Source organism: Kogia breviceps, chromosome 6 (genome assembly GCF_026419965.1).
Source record: "Kogia breviceps isolate mKogBre1 chromosome 6, mKogBre1 haplotype 1, whole genome shotgun sequence".
Taxonomy (NCBI): domain Eukaryota; kingdom Metazoa; phylum Chordata; class Mammalia; order Artiodactyla; family Physeteridae; genus Kogia; species Kogia breviceps.
This window is the reverse complement of record NC_081315.1, coordinates 63,010,790-63,023,003: the sequence shown is the minus strand read 5'-3', so window position 1 is coordinate 63,023,003 and position 12,214 is coordinate 63,010,790. Positions and strand designations below refer to the sequence as shown.

The 12,214-nt window shown below is 38.1% G+C and overlaps 1 pseudogene; it reads left to right on the top strand.

Moving 5' to 3' along the window:
- The first annotated feature begins 282 nt into the window (after positions 1-282).
- On the top strand, positions 283-8,925 carry LOC131758165 (small ribosomal subunit protein uS17m pseudogene; annotated as a pseudogene).
- Positions 8,926-12,214: the final 3,289 nt, after the last annotated feature.

Genomic DNA, 12,214 nt, shown 5'->3' with positions numbered 1-12,214 from the left:
GCCTGCCGATGCAGGGGACACGGGTTCGTGCCCCGGTCCGGGAAGATCCCACATGCCGCGGAGCGGCTAGGCCTGTGAGCCACGGCTGCTGAAAAAAAAAAAAAAGAATTGCAGAACTGAAGGAAAAAATGAGAAGAAACTATCCAAAATGTAGCATGAAAAGATAAAAACATGAAAATTGCCATAGAGAGCCAGTGACATATAGGATACAGTGGGTAGATATAACATGTTTAATTGGAGGTTTAGAAGAAGAGGCAGAATGAGACAATATTTGAAGAGATAATGGCTGAAATTTCTTCAGAAGCGATGGAAGACAATCTACAGATTCAGTATACCAACAAACTGCAAGTAGGAAAAATCTTTACAAAGATACATCATGGTGAAACCAAAATATTCAACCACAGAGACAAAATCTTAAAAGGAGCTAAATCTAGATATCCAACCACAAGTAAGCAGGAAATACAAGAAATAGAGGCATGTGTTAATCTACCATGAGGATGCAACAATCCAAATCTAGAATGTGGAAAATTCAACTATAAGAATGTCCCACTTCTTCAAAAAATAAATGACATGAAATAAGTGGGGAGTGGAGGTGGTTTAAGATTAAAAGACTTATGGTAAGCAACATGTATTATGGTAAGCAAGCATTTAAAGTGCAAACCACTATTCTTTCTTTAATTATGACATAGCAAGTATTTTATGGAAAATGGAGACTACCATCCCATGTTTGGGGAATTTCCATCGTACAAGTCTGGGTAAGAAGCAAAGAGTACCACCCAACTTAATATTTTAAAAATCAACTTAACCAGCCTTTCTTATAGCCAGAGCACAAATATATGACCACAGCTCTATCAATCAGAATTCTCCTACATTAGACTTTGAGACAAACACTAGTGAATCAAATTGATTTAGTGGAATCAGTGCTAGGGCAGGTGGCAGCCATGGTGGTAGCTACTTTTCCAAAGGAGCAGTGATGTTCTAGCGGCAGCATCCAGTATCTAGCATTGATGATGTCAGTGTTGAAAGCAGCAGGATCTGTGGATAGCAGGAGCAGCAGCAGTAGAAACAGGGTGGCTTTATGGAGCCAGTTTTGTGGTGTGATTTTGGAAATGGTTCCTGGATGAGAGTTCCCAAGTGTGGCTTTCCAACTCTCCTGGACAGGCTAAGGTACTAAAATAGTCTTTATTAAATTCATTTTTAGCTCAAAAAAAAGCTCAAGAGAGTGAGGAATGGATATATAATAGATGAATTAATCAGAATAAGTGCCAGAATAGCAGAGTGAGGACATCCAAAATTTCACTACTCCATAAAAGGAATGAGAACAATGGCAAAAAATTGTCAAAATCAACTTTTTCATAACTCTGGAAATGAAGTTTTGCAACAGTCCAAGGAGCTTTTTTTTTTTTTTTTAATGACAGAATCTCAGAACAGTAAGCTTTGTGACATTGTAACTTCCCGATGAGGGAATACAATGAACAAATTAGATAACCTAGTTGAAATAGGCAAATTCCTAGAAAGACAAAACTACTGAAACTACCTCAAGAAAAAATAGAAAAACTGAACAAGTAAAGCCATTGAATTAATAATTTAAAAAAACAACTTTCCATGAAGAAAACCCCAGAACTATAGGCTTCACTGGTGAATTTTACCAAACATTTAAAGAATTAAGACTAATCCTTCACAAAATCTTCCAAAAAACAAAAGAGAAGGGAACATGTTCTAACTCATTCTATGAGGCCAATATTACCCTGATATCAAAACCTGACAAAGGTATAACAAGAAAACTACAGACCAATAATTCTTATAAATATACACACACATTCTTTATTTTATGGGTTTTTTTTGTTTGTTCGTTTTTTGGCCACACCACGCAGCTTGTGGGATCTTAGTTTCCTGACCAGGGATTGAATCCGGGCCCTCAGCATGGAGTCCTATCCACTGGAATGCCAGGGAACTACCCACACACATTCTTTCAAAAAGAAAAGAAAAAAAAAATCAAAACCCTAGGAAACAGAAGCCAGTAACATGTAAAAAGGATTATACACTATGACTAAGTGGGATTTATCCCAGGAATGTAAGGTTGGTTTAACAGCTAAAAATCAATCCCAATGTAACACACCATATTAATATACAAAAGAACAAAAACTAGATAATAACCTCAATGCACCAGAAAAAGCACTTGACAAAATCCAATACACTTTCATGATTAAAAAAAAATTTAAAAAACTAGGAATAGCAGGTGTTATGGACTAAATTGTGTCCCCTCCCACCAAAAAAATTTTTCATGTTGAAGCCCTAACACCCAATGTGACTCTATTTGGAAATAGGGCCTTTAAGGAGGTAACTGATGTTAAATGAAGTCATAGGGTAGTACCCTAATCTGATGTCTTTATAAGAAAAGGAAGAGACACCAGAGATCAATCTCTCCCTCCCTCTAAATGCACACACACACACACACACACACACACACACACACACACACACACACACACACAGAAATGGCCATGTCAGGACACAGCAAGAAGGAGGTCACCTGCAAGCCATGAAAAGAGGCTTCACCAGAACCCAATCCTGCTGGCACCTTGATCTTAGGTTTCTAGCCTCCAGAAATATGAGAAAATAAATGCCTATTTTTAAAAAATATTTATTTATTTATTTTGGCTGCACCAAATCTTAGTTGGGGCACACAAGAACTTTGTTGTAGCATACAAGATCTTTTAGTTGTGGCATGCAGACTTCTTAGTTATGGCATGTGGACTCTTAGTTGCAGAATGCATGGAGGATCTAGTTCCCTGACCAGGTATCTAACCCGGGCCCCCTACATCAGAGGCACAGAGTCTTACCCACTGGACTGCCAGGGAAGTCCCTAAATGCCTAATGTTTAAACCACCCAGTCTATATTATTTTGTTACGGCAGCCTAAGCAGGTTAATTTAGAGGGGAACTTCCTCAACCTGATAGACTGTCTAAAACATCCCATAGCTAATATTATACTTAATGGTAAGAGACTGAATGCTTTCCACCTGAGATGAAGTACTAGACAAGGATGTCGGCTCTTGTTACTCCTATTCAATCTTGTACTGAAGATTCTAGCCAGGCCAGTTAGGCAAGAAAGAGAAGTAAAATTTATCCAGGTTGAAAAGGAAGAAGTATCAATAAAACTATATTTGCAGATGACATGATCTTGTATATGGAAAATCCACAAAAAATATTAGAATAAATTAGTTCATCAGGGTTGCAGGATACAAGATCAATGTACAAAAGTCAGTTTTATTTCTATTCACTAGCAATGAACAATCCAAAACTGAAATTAGACAACATTCTTTTTGCAATAGCATCAAAACAGAATGAAATGCTTAGGAATAAATTTAACAAAAGAAATGTAAGACTTGTAAATAGCTAACTATATGACATTGATAAAAAGTAATGAAAAAAGACTTAAATAAATGGAAATATAGCCCATGTTCATGGATTTGGCTTAATATCATTAAAATGGCAGTAGTCTCCAAACTGATCTAGAAATTTAATATAATCACTATCAAAATTTCAGCTGGACATTTTGCAGATATTGGCAAGCTGAGCTTAAATTTTCTATGGAAATTTAAGGGACCCAGAATAGCCCAACTATCTTGGGGAAAAAAGAAGAAAGTTGGAGGATTCACACTTCCTGATTTCAAAATTTCCTACAAGCTGCAGTAATCAGAGCATTGTTGTACTGGCATAAAGATAGACATAGATCCATGGAATAGAGTTGAGTGTCCAGAAATAAATTATTAAATTTATGATCAATTGAGTTTTGATAAGGTTGCCAACACAATGCAATGGGGAAAGAGTAGAATTTTCAACAAACAGTATTGGGACAATTTGATATCTACAGGCAAAACAAATGAAGTTGGACACCTACTTTATAACATATACAAAAATTGTATGCAAATATGCAAATGGTGAAAGATCTAAATGTAATATCTAAAACTAAAATTCTTAGAAGAAAATATAGAAGCATTGGAGTAAATCTTTGCCATCTTGGATTAGGCAATGTTTTCCAAAAGCACAAGTGCAAAAAAAACATAAATTGGATTTCATCAAAATTAAAAACATTTGTGCTTCGAAGTACACCATCAAGTAAGTGAAGACAATCCACAGAATGGGAGAAAATATTGGAAAACATATATCTGATGAAAGACTTGTAACTAGAATATAAAAGAAACACAACTAAGAAAAAAAAGACAAAAAAAGACAAATTATAAAATGGGCAAAGAATCCAAATAGACATTTCTCCAAAAAAGATATACAAATGGTCAAAATGCACATGAGGGAATTCCCTGGTGGTCCAATGGTTAGGACTCCACGCGTCCATTGCCAAGGGCCTGGGTTCAATCCCTGGTCAGGGAACTAAGATCCTGCAAGTCACCCGGAGTGGCCAAAAAAAAAAAAAAAAAGTACATGAAAAGATGCTGAATATCAGTGGTCATTAGGGAAATGCAAATATCAAAAGTGCAATGAGATACTGCTTTGAACATACTAGTATGGCCAAATCAAAAAGACAGACAATAACAAGTTTTGGTGAGAATGTGGAGAAATCAATCCTCATACTTTGCTGGTTGGAAGGTAAAATTGTGGTGCCACTTTAGAAAACAATGTGACATTTCCTCAAAAAGTTAAACATAGAGTTACCTTATGACCCAGCATTTTACTCTTAGGTAAATACCAAGAAAAATGAAAACATGTCCACACAAAAACTTGTACACAAATGTTCATAGCAACATTATTTATAATAACTGAAAAATGGAAACAATCCAAATGTTCAACAACTGATGAATGGATAAACAAAATGTATATCTGTGCAATAGAATATTATTTAGCCACAAAAGTAATAAAGTACTGACACATAATACAACATGGATGATATTTGAAAACACGCCAAGTGAAAGTAGCTCGACACAAAAGGTCACATGTTATATAAATATTATATATGAAAATGCTATATGATATTATATGCCCAGTTATATGACATTATATGCCCAGTTACATGAAATGTACAAAATATATAAATCCATAAAGACAGAAAATAGTTTAATAGTTGCCCAGGGGCTAGAAGAAGACACAGTAGGAAATGACTGCTGATGTGTATGGGATTCCTTTTTTGAAGGAAAAATTCTAAAGTGGTGATGACTACACAGCTCTGTAAACTTAGTACAAACCACTAAATTGTACATTTAAAAAATGAATTTTATGTCATGTGAATTATATCTCTTTAAAGTTGTGACTAAAAAAAGGTACATCAATCCAATACAAAGTATACACCTTTATTGAAAACAGATTTGAACTATCAACTCTGACAAGACAGCTTTTAAACACATTAAGGGAAATTTAAACATGGACATCACAATGGTATTTAGTTATCTTTTAAAGAAAGTTCTTACCTGTTAGAGATACATACAAAAATATTCATGCTAAAATGATATGGTATATGGTATTTACAGCGTAAAAAGAAAGAGGTAGAATAAAACAAGTTTGGAATGACACTGGTAATTTTTTAATTGGGTAGTGGGTACATGAGTTCATAATACGATTATTTCTAATTTAGTGTATGTTGGAAATTTCCACTTAAAAGTATGAAAAATAACTAATAAGAGAGTAAGATAACAGGCAGCTGGGGAGAGAAGCATTATTTCCAAAGGTGTTGTAAGGCTTATTGCTGACTTCTGAATAGAAACAATGGAAGTGAGCTTTCCCGGTGGTGCAGTAGTTAAGAATCTGCCAGGACACGGTTCGAGCCCTGATCGGGGAAGATCCCACATGCTGCGGAGCAACTAAGCCAGTGCGCCACAACTACTGAGCCCACGTGCCTAGAGCCCATGCTCCGCAACAAGAGAAGCCACCGCAATGAGTAGCCTGCGCACCACAACGAAGAGTAGCCCCCGCTCGCGGCAACTAGAGAAAGGCCACATGTAGCAACGAAGACCCAACGCAGCCAAAAATAAATGAATAAAACAAATAAATTTTTTTTAAAAAAAGAAACAATGGAAGCCAGCCAATTGTGGAATGGTATATTTAAAAATGCTAAAAGAGAATAACCAAACCTGAGAATTCTCTATCAGCCAAAAATTTTTCAAGATTGTAGGTGAAATAAAAATATTTTCTGAAAGAAAAAAATATTAACACTTCATCATTGGATCTTCTCTGGTGGTGCAGTGGTTAAGAATCTGTCTGCCAACGCAGGGGACACAGGTTCGAACCCTGGTCCGGGAGGATCCCACATTCCACAGAGCAACTAAGCCCATGCGCCACAGCTACTGAGCCTGCACTCTAGAGCCCACAAGCCACAACTACTGAGCCCGCGTACCTAGAGCCCGTGCTCCGCAGCAAGAGAAGCCACCGCAATAAGCCCGCGCACCAAAACAAAGAGTAGCCCCCACTCGCCACAACTAGAGAAAACCCGCGCACAGCAACGAAGACCCAATGCAGCCAAAAATTAATTAATTTAAAAATAAAACACATCATGAGGAAGCTTTCACTAAAGGAGATTCTAAAGACAACAGTAAATATAGATCCTAGAGGAAAAAGGCCTGAGATACAAAAAGGAATGAAGAAAAAAAACCAAAACTGTAGATGTGGGAACATGTAAATGAATGTTGGCTACGAAAAAATTAATTTTTATAAATTCACAAAACAGAAATAGACTCACAGACATAGAAAACAAACTTATGGTTACCGAAGAGGATAGTGGGGGGGGGGGGGCGCGCATAAATTAGGAGTTTGGGATTAACATATACACACTATACATAAAATAGATAAACAACAAGGAGCTACTGTATAGCACAGGGAACTATATTCAATATCTTGTAATAACCTATAATGGAAAAGAATCTGAAAAAGTAAATATATATCTGAATCATTTAGTTGTACACCTGAAACTAACACAACATTGTAAATTAACCATACTCCAATTTTAAAACATGGTTGAAAGAAAAATCATGATTAGGATTTGTGGTTTTCAGATTTTTTTTGTTATGAAGGAGAGCATAAATATCTTTGTAAATATTCTTCATTCCTTTGGATTGGAGTAATTCTTTTTTTTTTTTTTTTTTTTTTTTTGTGGTATGCGGGCCTCTCACTGTTGTGGCCTCTCCCGTTGCGGGACACAGGCTCCAGACGCGCAGGCTCAGCGGCCATGGCTCACGGGCCCAGCCGCTCCGCGGCATGTGGGATCTTCCCGGACCGGGGCACGAACCCGTATCCCCTGCATCGGCAGGCGGATTCTCAACCACTGCACCACCAGGGAAGCCCTGGAGTAATTCTTATACATTTCTCAAAGTAGTATAATTTTATAACTATTGTCATATTTTTTAAATTAATTTATTTAATTTATTTTTGGCTGCGTTGGGTCTTCGTTGCTAGGCGCGGGCTTTCTTTAGTTGCGGTCTTTATTTGTGGCGAGCGGGGGCTGCTCTTCATTGCCTTGGCTTCTCTTGTTGCAGAGCTCAGGCTATAGGCGCGAGGGCTTCAGTAGTTGTGGCTCATGGGGTTCAGAGCGCAGGCTCAGTAGTTGTGGTGCACGGGGCTTAGTTGCTCCACAGCCTGTGGGATCTTCCTGGACCAGGGCTCGAACCCATGTTCCCTGCACTGGCAGGTGGATTCTTAACCACTGCGCCACCAGGGAGGCCCCTTATTGTCATATTGCTCTCCAAAAAGACAGAATAATCTACAGGGCTATTTACAACATCATTGTACTAGTCAATATTTTTGTTTCCTTTGCCAACATTGGTGTTTACTTTTTTTTTCTAATTTAAGAGAGATGTAATGGTAGCTTAAGCTCTTTTAGTTTGTTTTCTTTACGTTTTAATATGACTGAACTAGTTATTTCCCAAAATGCAAAAGAAATATGATTATTTACCTTATCAGTTTTTTACTGAAGAAGGATATTTTGACTGTCATTTTGGCCATTCAAAATATTCTCATATACCCCTATTTATTCTTTGTATTAGCCATAGGGCAGACAGTTATTACATCACATAGAAACTCACCTAAGTATGTGGAAATATTAGATTCGCCAAATGTTAGACCATCTAGTACAATGGGGAGAATCCTGAATGATCAAAAGTTATCCACATAATTTTCTCATGCATTTTCTAAGAAAGAACATAAATTATCAGTCTTTTACCAAATTCAAAATGAATTTTACTGATAAGAATGACATCAAATAAAATTGATTTCGCCTAAAACTGAACATGATAGGGAATTCTCTGGTGGTCCAGTGGTTAGGACTCTGCGCTTTCACTGCGCTGCCAGAGGGGAAAAAACAAACAAAAAAACCCCAAAAAGCTTGCACATGATAAAATTAGTGATACACTTTTTATTTTTAAAAAATCGCATCTCTTTTTATAGCATGGAAAACTTTAAATATTGACTTAAGAGAGCTTAGGGACAGTGGAGCCCCGAGGTGACTGCTGGCCCCGCTCTGCTGCCACAGGGGGTGGATTCCAGGGCCAAAGCACCGCGGCATGGGAGACCTCCAGATGACCAAAGCCACATAACGTCAATAGCTCATTCATCCATCCTTGCCAAATGGGTCGTGGGGAAGGTGACTGCGACAACAATTCAAATACCTGCTAAAGTGAGAGTAACCAGGCTTGTTCTGAATCCTTACTTGTTAAAGCATTTTAATAAGTGAAAAACCTACCTTACGATGCTCTTCAGCAGTGCACAGCCGGAAATACCGTGCTTCTCACAGCGTTACCTGTCCCACGGACACAGCACATGAAACATGTACTGGCTGCGATCATTTTCAAAGTTGGACAAGTCATAGATCCGGTGATCGGGAAACCCTGAGCAGGAACTCCCTACCTTGAGAGTCCACTCAATTCGGAAACTACTCACTTGAACCAAAAATCGGGAAGAACTCGCTATCTCTTCAACACAGTGAAGGTGGATTGGAAGACAAAGCCAAAAGGAAAGATCCTAAGTTCGTTTTATGGAAAAAATTTTCTAACTTTCATCACAAAACTGTCCAATTTATCTTCTGGTATTTATGACATAGCTAAAAGTAAATGAAGTAAAGACCTTGTTACAATTTTCCATAAAGGCTTATGGTCACTTTTCAAATTTCTTTCTTGGTGAACATACTTTCCTGTTACACTAAGTGTGCCTAGAAATCCACTGCATTATTTTATAAGCTCACTGTTTTAGAAGGTGTACATTTTTTTATTCAAAGGAATCTTGAATTTATCTTACAACATTTATTTTGGGAGAAGAAAACCTACCTTTTGATATCATAAACAGGTAAGGCCACATTAAGTGAATATTTATTTTTGAGGGTATATATTCAAAATTAATTTAAATTTTTCTCTGATTTAACCAATTCTAAATGGAAATATTTTACATGCTTGGTTCAGACTTTATCAGGTTGAAGTCTGTATTAATAAGAATGTTGACACATAGAAAATAAAACTTAAAAATTCAAAAAAAAGGAAAACAAATAATGAAGTACAAAACAAAACTTTCAGTTGATAAAAGAAAAACATTTATTAACTAAAAATCAAAGAATGAAATCTTTTTGACAAAATTTATATATGCAAAATTAGAAATGGGAAAATTTGATTTGGTAGCAATTATGGTCATAAAAAGAAATTATAGGGAATTTTCTGGTGGTCCAGTGGTTAGGACTCCATGCTTTCATTGCCAAGGGCCTGGGTTCAATCCCTGGTCGGGGAACTAAGATCTCACGTGCAGCGCAGCCAAAAGAAAAAAGAAAAGAAATTATAGTGGCAAAATCGTCAATGGTAAAATTAGATATGGGCAAAATGTTCAAACCAAATCTTCAAAACAAAGAATTGATTCTTATCAAATTAACTGAGTTCAGAGAAATAAAAATAAAGTGAAAAACATTGAAAATGGCTTTACTGCTCTCCATATAGAATTAAGCAAAGATTTAAATTTACTTTATATTTAGCTATAGAAAAAAATGGATAATTCATCAGAGTATCATTCTATTAAAATATTTTATTGATAAAAATGTGATAAAAATTTACTAATCTCAAAACAGCAGTATAAAAAGTACTCAATTTCATATTAGATGTGGGGAGGGGGAAGGGATGAATGGGTTAGAAATCTTATTTTTATTTGTTATTTTTTTCTTTTGTCTTTATTTCCTGATGACAATTTTGTGGAATAAGTTCAAAAATTTATTTCCTACCACAATTCAGATGTACAGGGGAAAAAAACAGAAGTTTTCTTGGTTTTTGTTTTCCTCTCACACTAGACCTTTTATTCAATGGAAGTACAGCATTCTAGTCCATCTTGACATTCTGGGGATTCTGTGATTTTGTTTTTTCAAAACAAGATTTTATTCATGGCTACATAATAAATTATCATAAGGCTGTACCATAATGCATTTGTTACCCCACTGATTTACAGTTAAGTTTGGCCAATTACCCACCAATAAAATAACCTTGTATGGGCTTCCCTGGTGGCGCAGTGGTTGAGAGTCCGCCTGCTGATGCAGGGGACACGGCTTCGTGTCCCGGTCCGGGAAGGTCCCACATGCCGCAGAGTGGCTGAGCCCATGGGCTGTGGCCGCTGGGCCTGCGCGTCCGGAGCCTCTGCTCCGCAACGGGAGAGGCCAGAGCAGTGGGAGGCCCGCGTACCACAAAAAAAAAAAAAAAAAAAAAAAAAAAAACTTGTAGGGTAAAACACAAGTGTTTTTTCAATCTAAAACTATTCTGACCTTCCTCTTATTTAGTGGGAGAGAAAATTATTAAATATCTAATCCAGTTTAAGCTTTGTCTACCCCAATAATTGAAATGATCCATTTAGTCCCCCGAGAATGGAAACCATGCCTGTGGAATATTTAAAGTAGAAAAAGAAAACTGTTATTGGAACTAGGGTAATCATTTTTTTTTTTTTTTTTTTTGCGGTACGCGGGCCTCCCCGGAGCACAGGCTCCGGATGCACAGGCTCAGCGGCCATGGCTCACGGGCCCAGCCGCTCGGCGGTATGTGGGATCCTCCCGGACTGGGGCACGAACCTGTGTCCCCTGCATCGGCAGGCGGACTCTCAACCACTGCGCCACCAGGGAAGCCCTAGGGTAATCATCTTTAGATATTTAAAGGGCTGTTATACGGAGGCATGATAATATTTATCCTATGTAACCAAAGAGTTGGACTGGGATAAATAAAATCATGGAAAGGGAAATTCTACTCTGTTTAAGAAAGAATTGTCTGTGGCTTCCCTGGTGGCGCAGTGGTTGGGAGTCCACCTGCCGATGCAGGAGACACGGGTTCGTGCCCCGGTCCGGGAAGATCCCACATGCCGCGGAGCGGCCGGGCCTGTGAGCCATGGCCACTGAGTGCGCGTCCGGAGCCTGCGCTCCGCAACGAGAGAGGCCACAACAGTGAGAGGCCCGCGGACCACAAAAAAAAAAAAAAAAAAAAAAAAAAAGAAAAGAAAGAATTGTCTGATATTTGGAGCTGTCCACGATTGAATGATTGTTCATGAGAGATGAGATTTACATCATCAGGAATATTCAAGCTGAGGTTCAGGGGTGTTATAAGAGAAGTCAAGCTTTGGTTGAGATCAGATACCCAAGATCAGTCACAGGGAGCTTGTTACATGTGGTTTAAGCAGGACCAATGTTTGCAGCTTCAGTGTTAGTCTTATAATAATGTCACTTAAAAAAAATAAATATATTTATTTATCTTTGGCTGCGTTGAGTCTTCGTTGCTGCACACAGGCTTTTTCTAGTTGCGGCGAGCGAGGGCTACTCTTTATTGCGGTGCATGGGCTTCTCATTGCAGTGGTTTCTCTTTGTTTCGGTGCACGGGCTCTAGGCACGCGGGCTTCGGTAGTTGTGGCTCTTGGGCTCTAGAGTGCAGGCTCAGTAGTTGTGGCACGTGGGTTTAGTTGCTCTGCGGCATGTGGGATCTTCCCAGACCAGGGCTCGAACCCGTGTCCCCTGCATTGGCAGGCAGATTCTTAAGCACTGTGCCACTGAGGAAGTCCCAATGTCACTTTCAACTACTAGCATTATATTAACGTTAGTTGAATTGGAAAGAGAGGAACAGGGTTTCAGCACAAGTACACCCTTGGAAGTATGTTTTGCAGGAGACGATCATCCATCATGTCTGTTAATACCAAAAAAAAAAAAAAAAAAGATTAACAAGACCACTGGTCTGATAATCTTAAAAATTTCTTCAGTTCCTGAGAATCTAAGATTC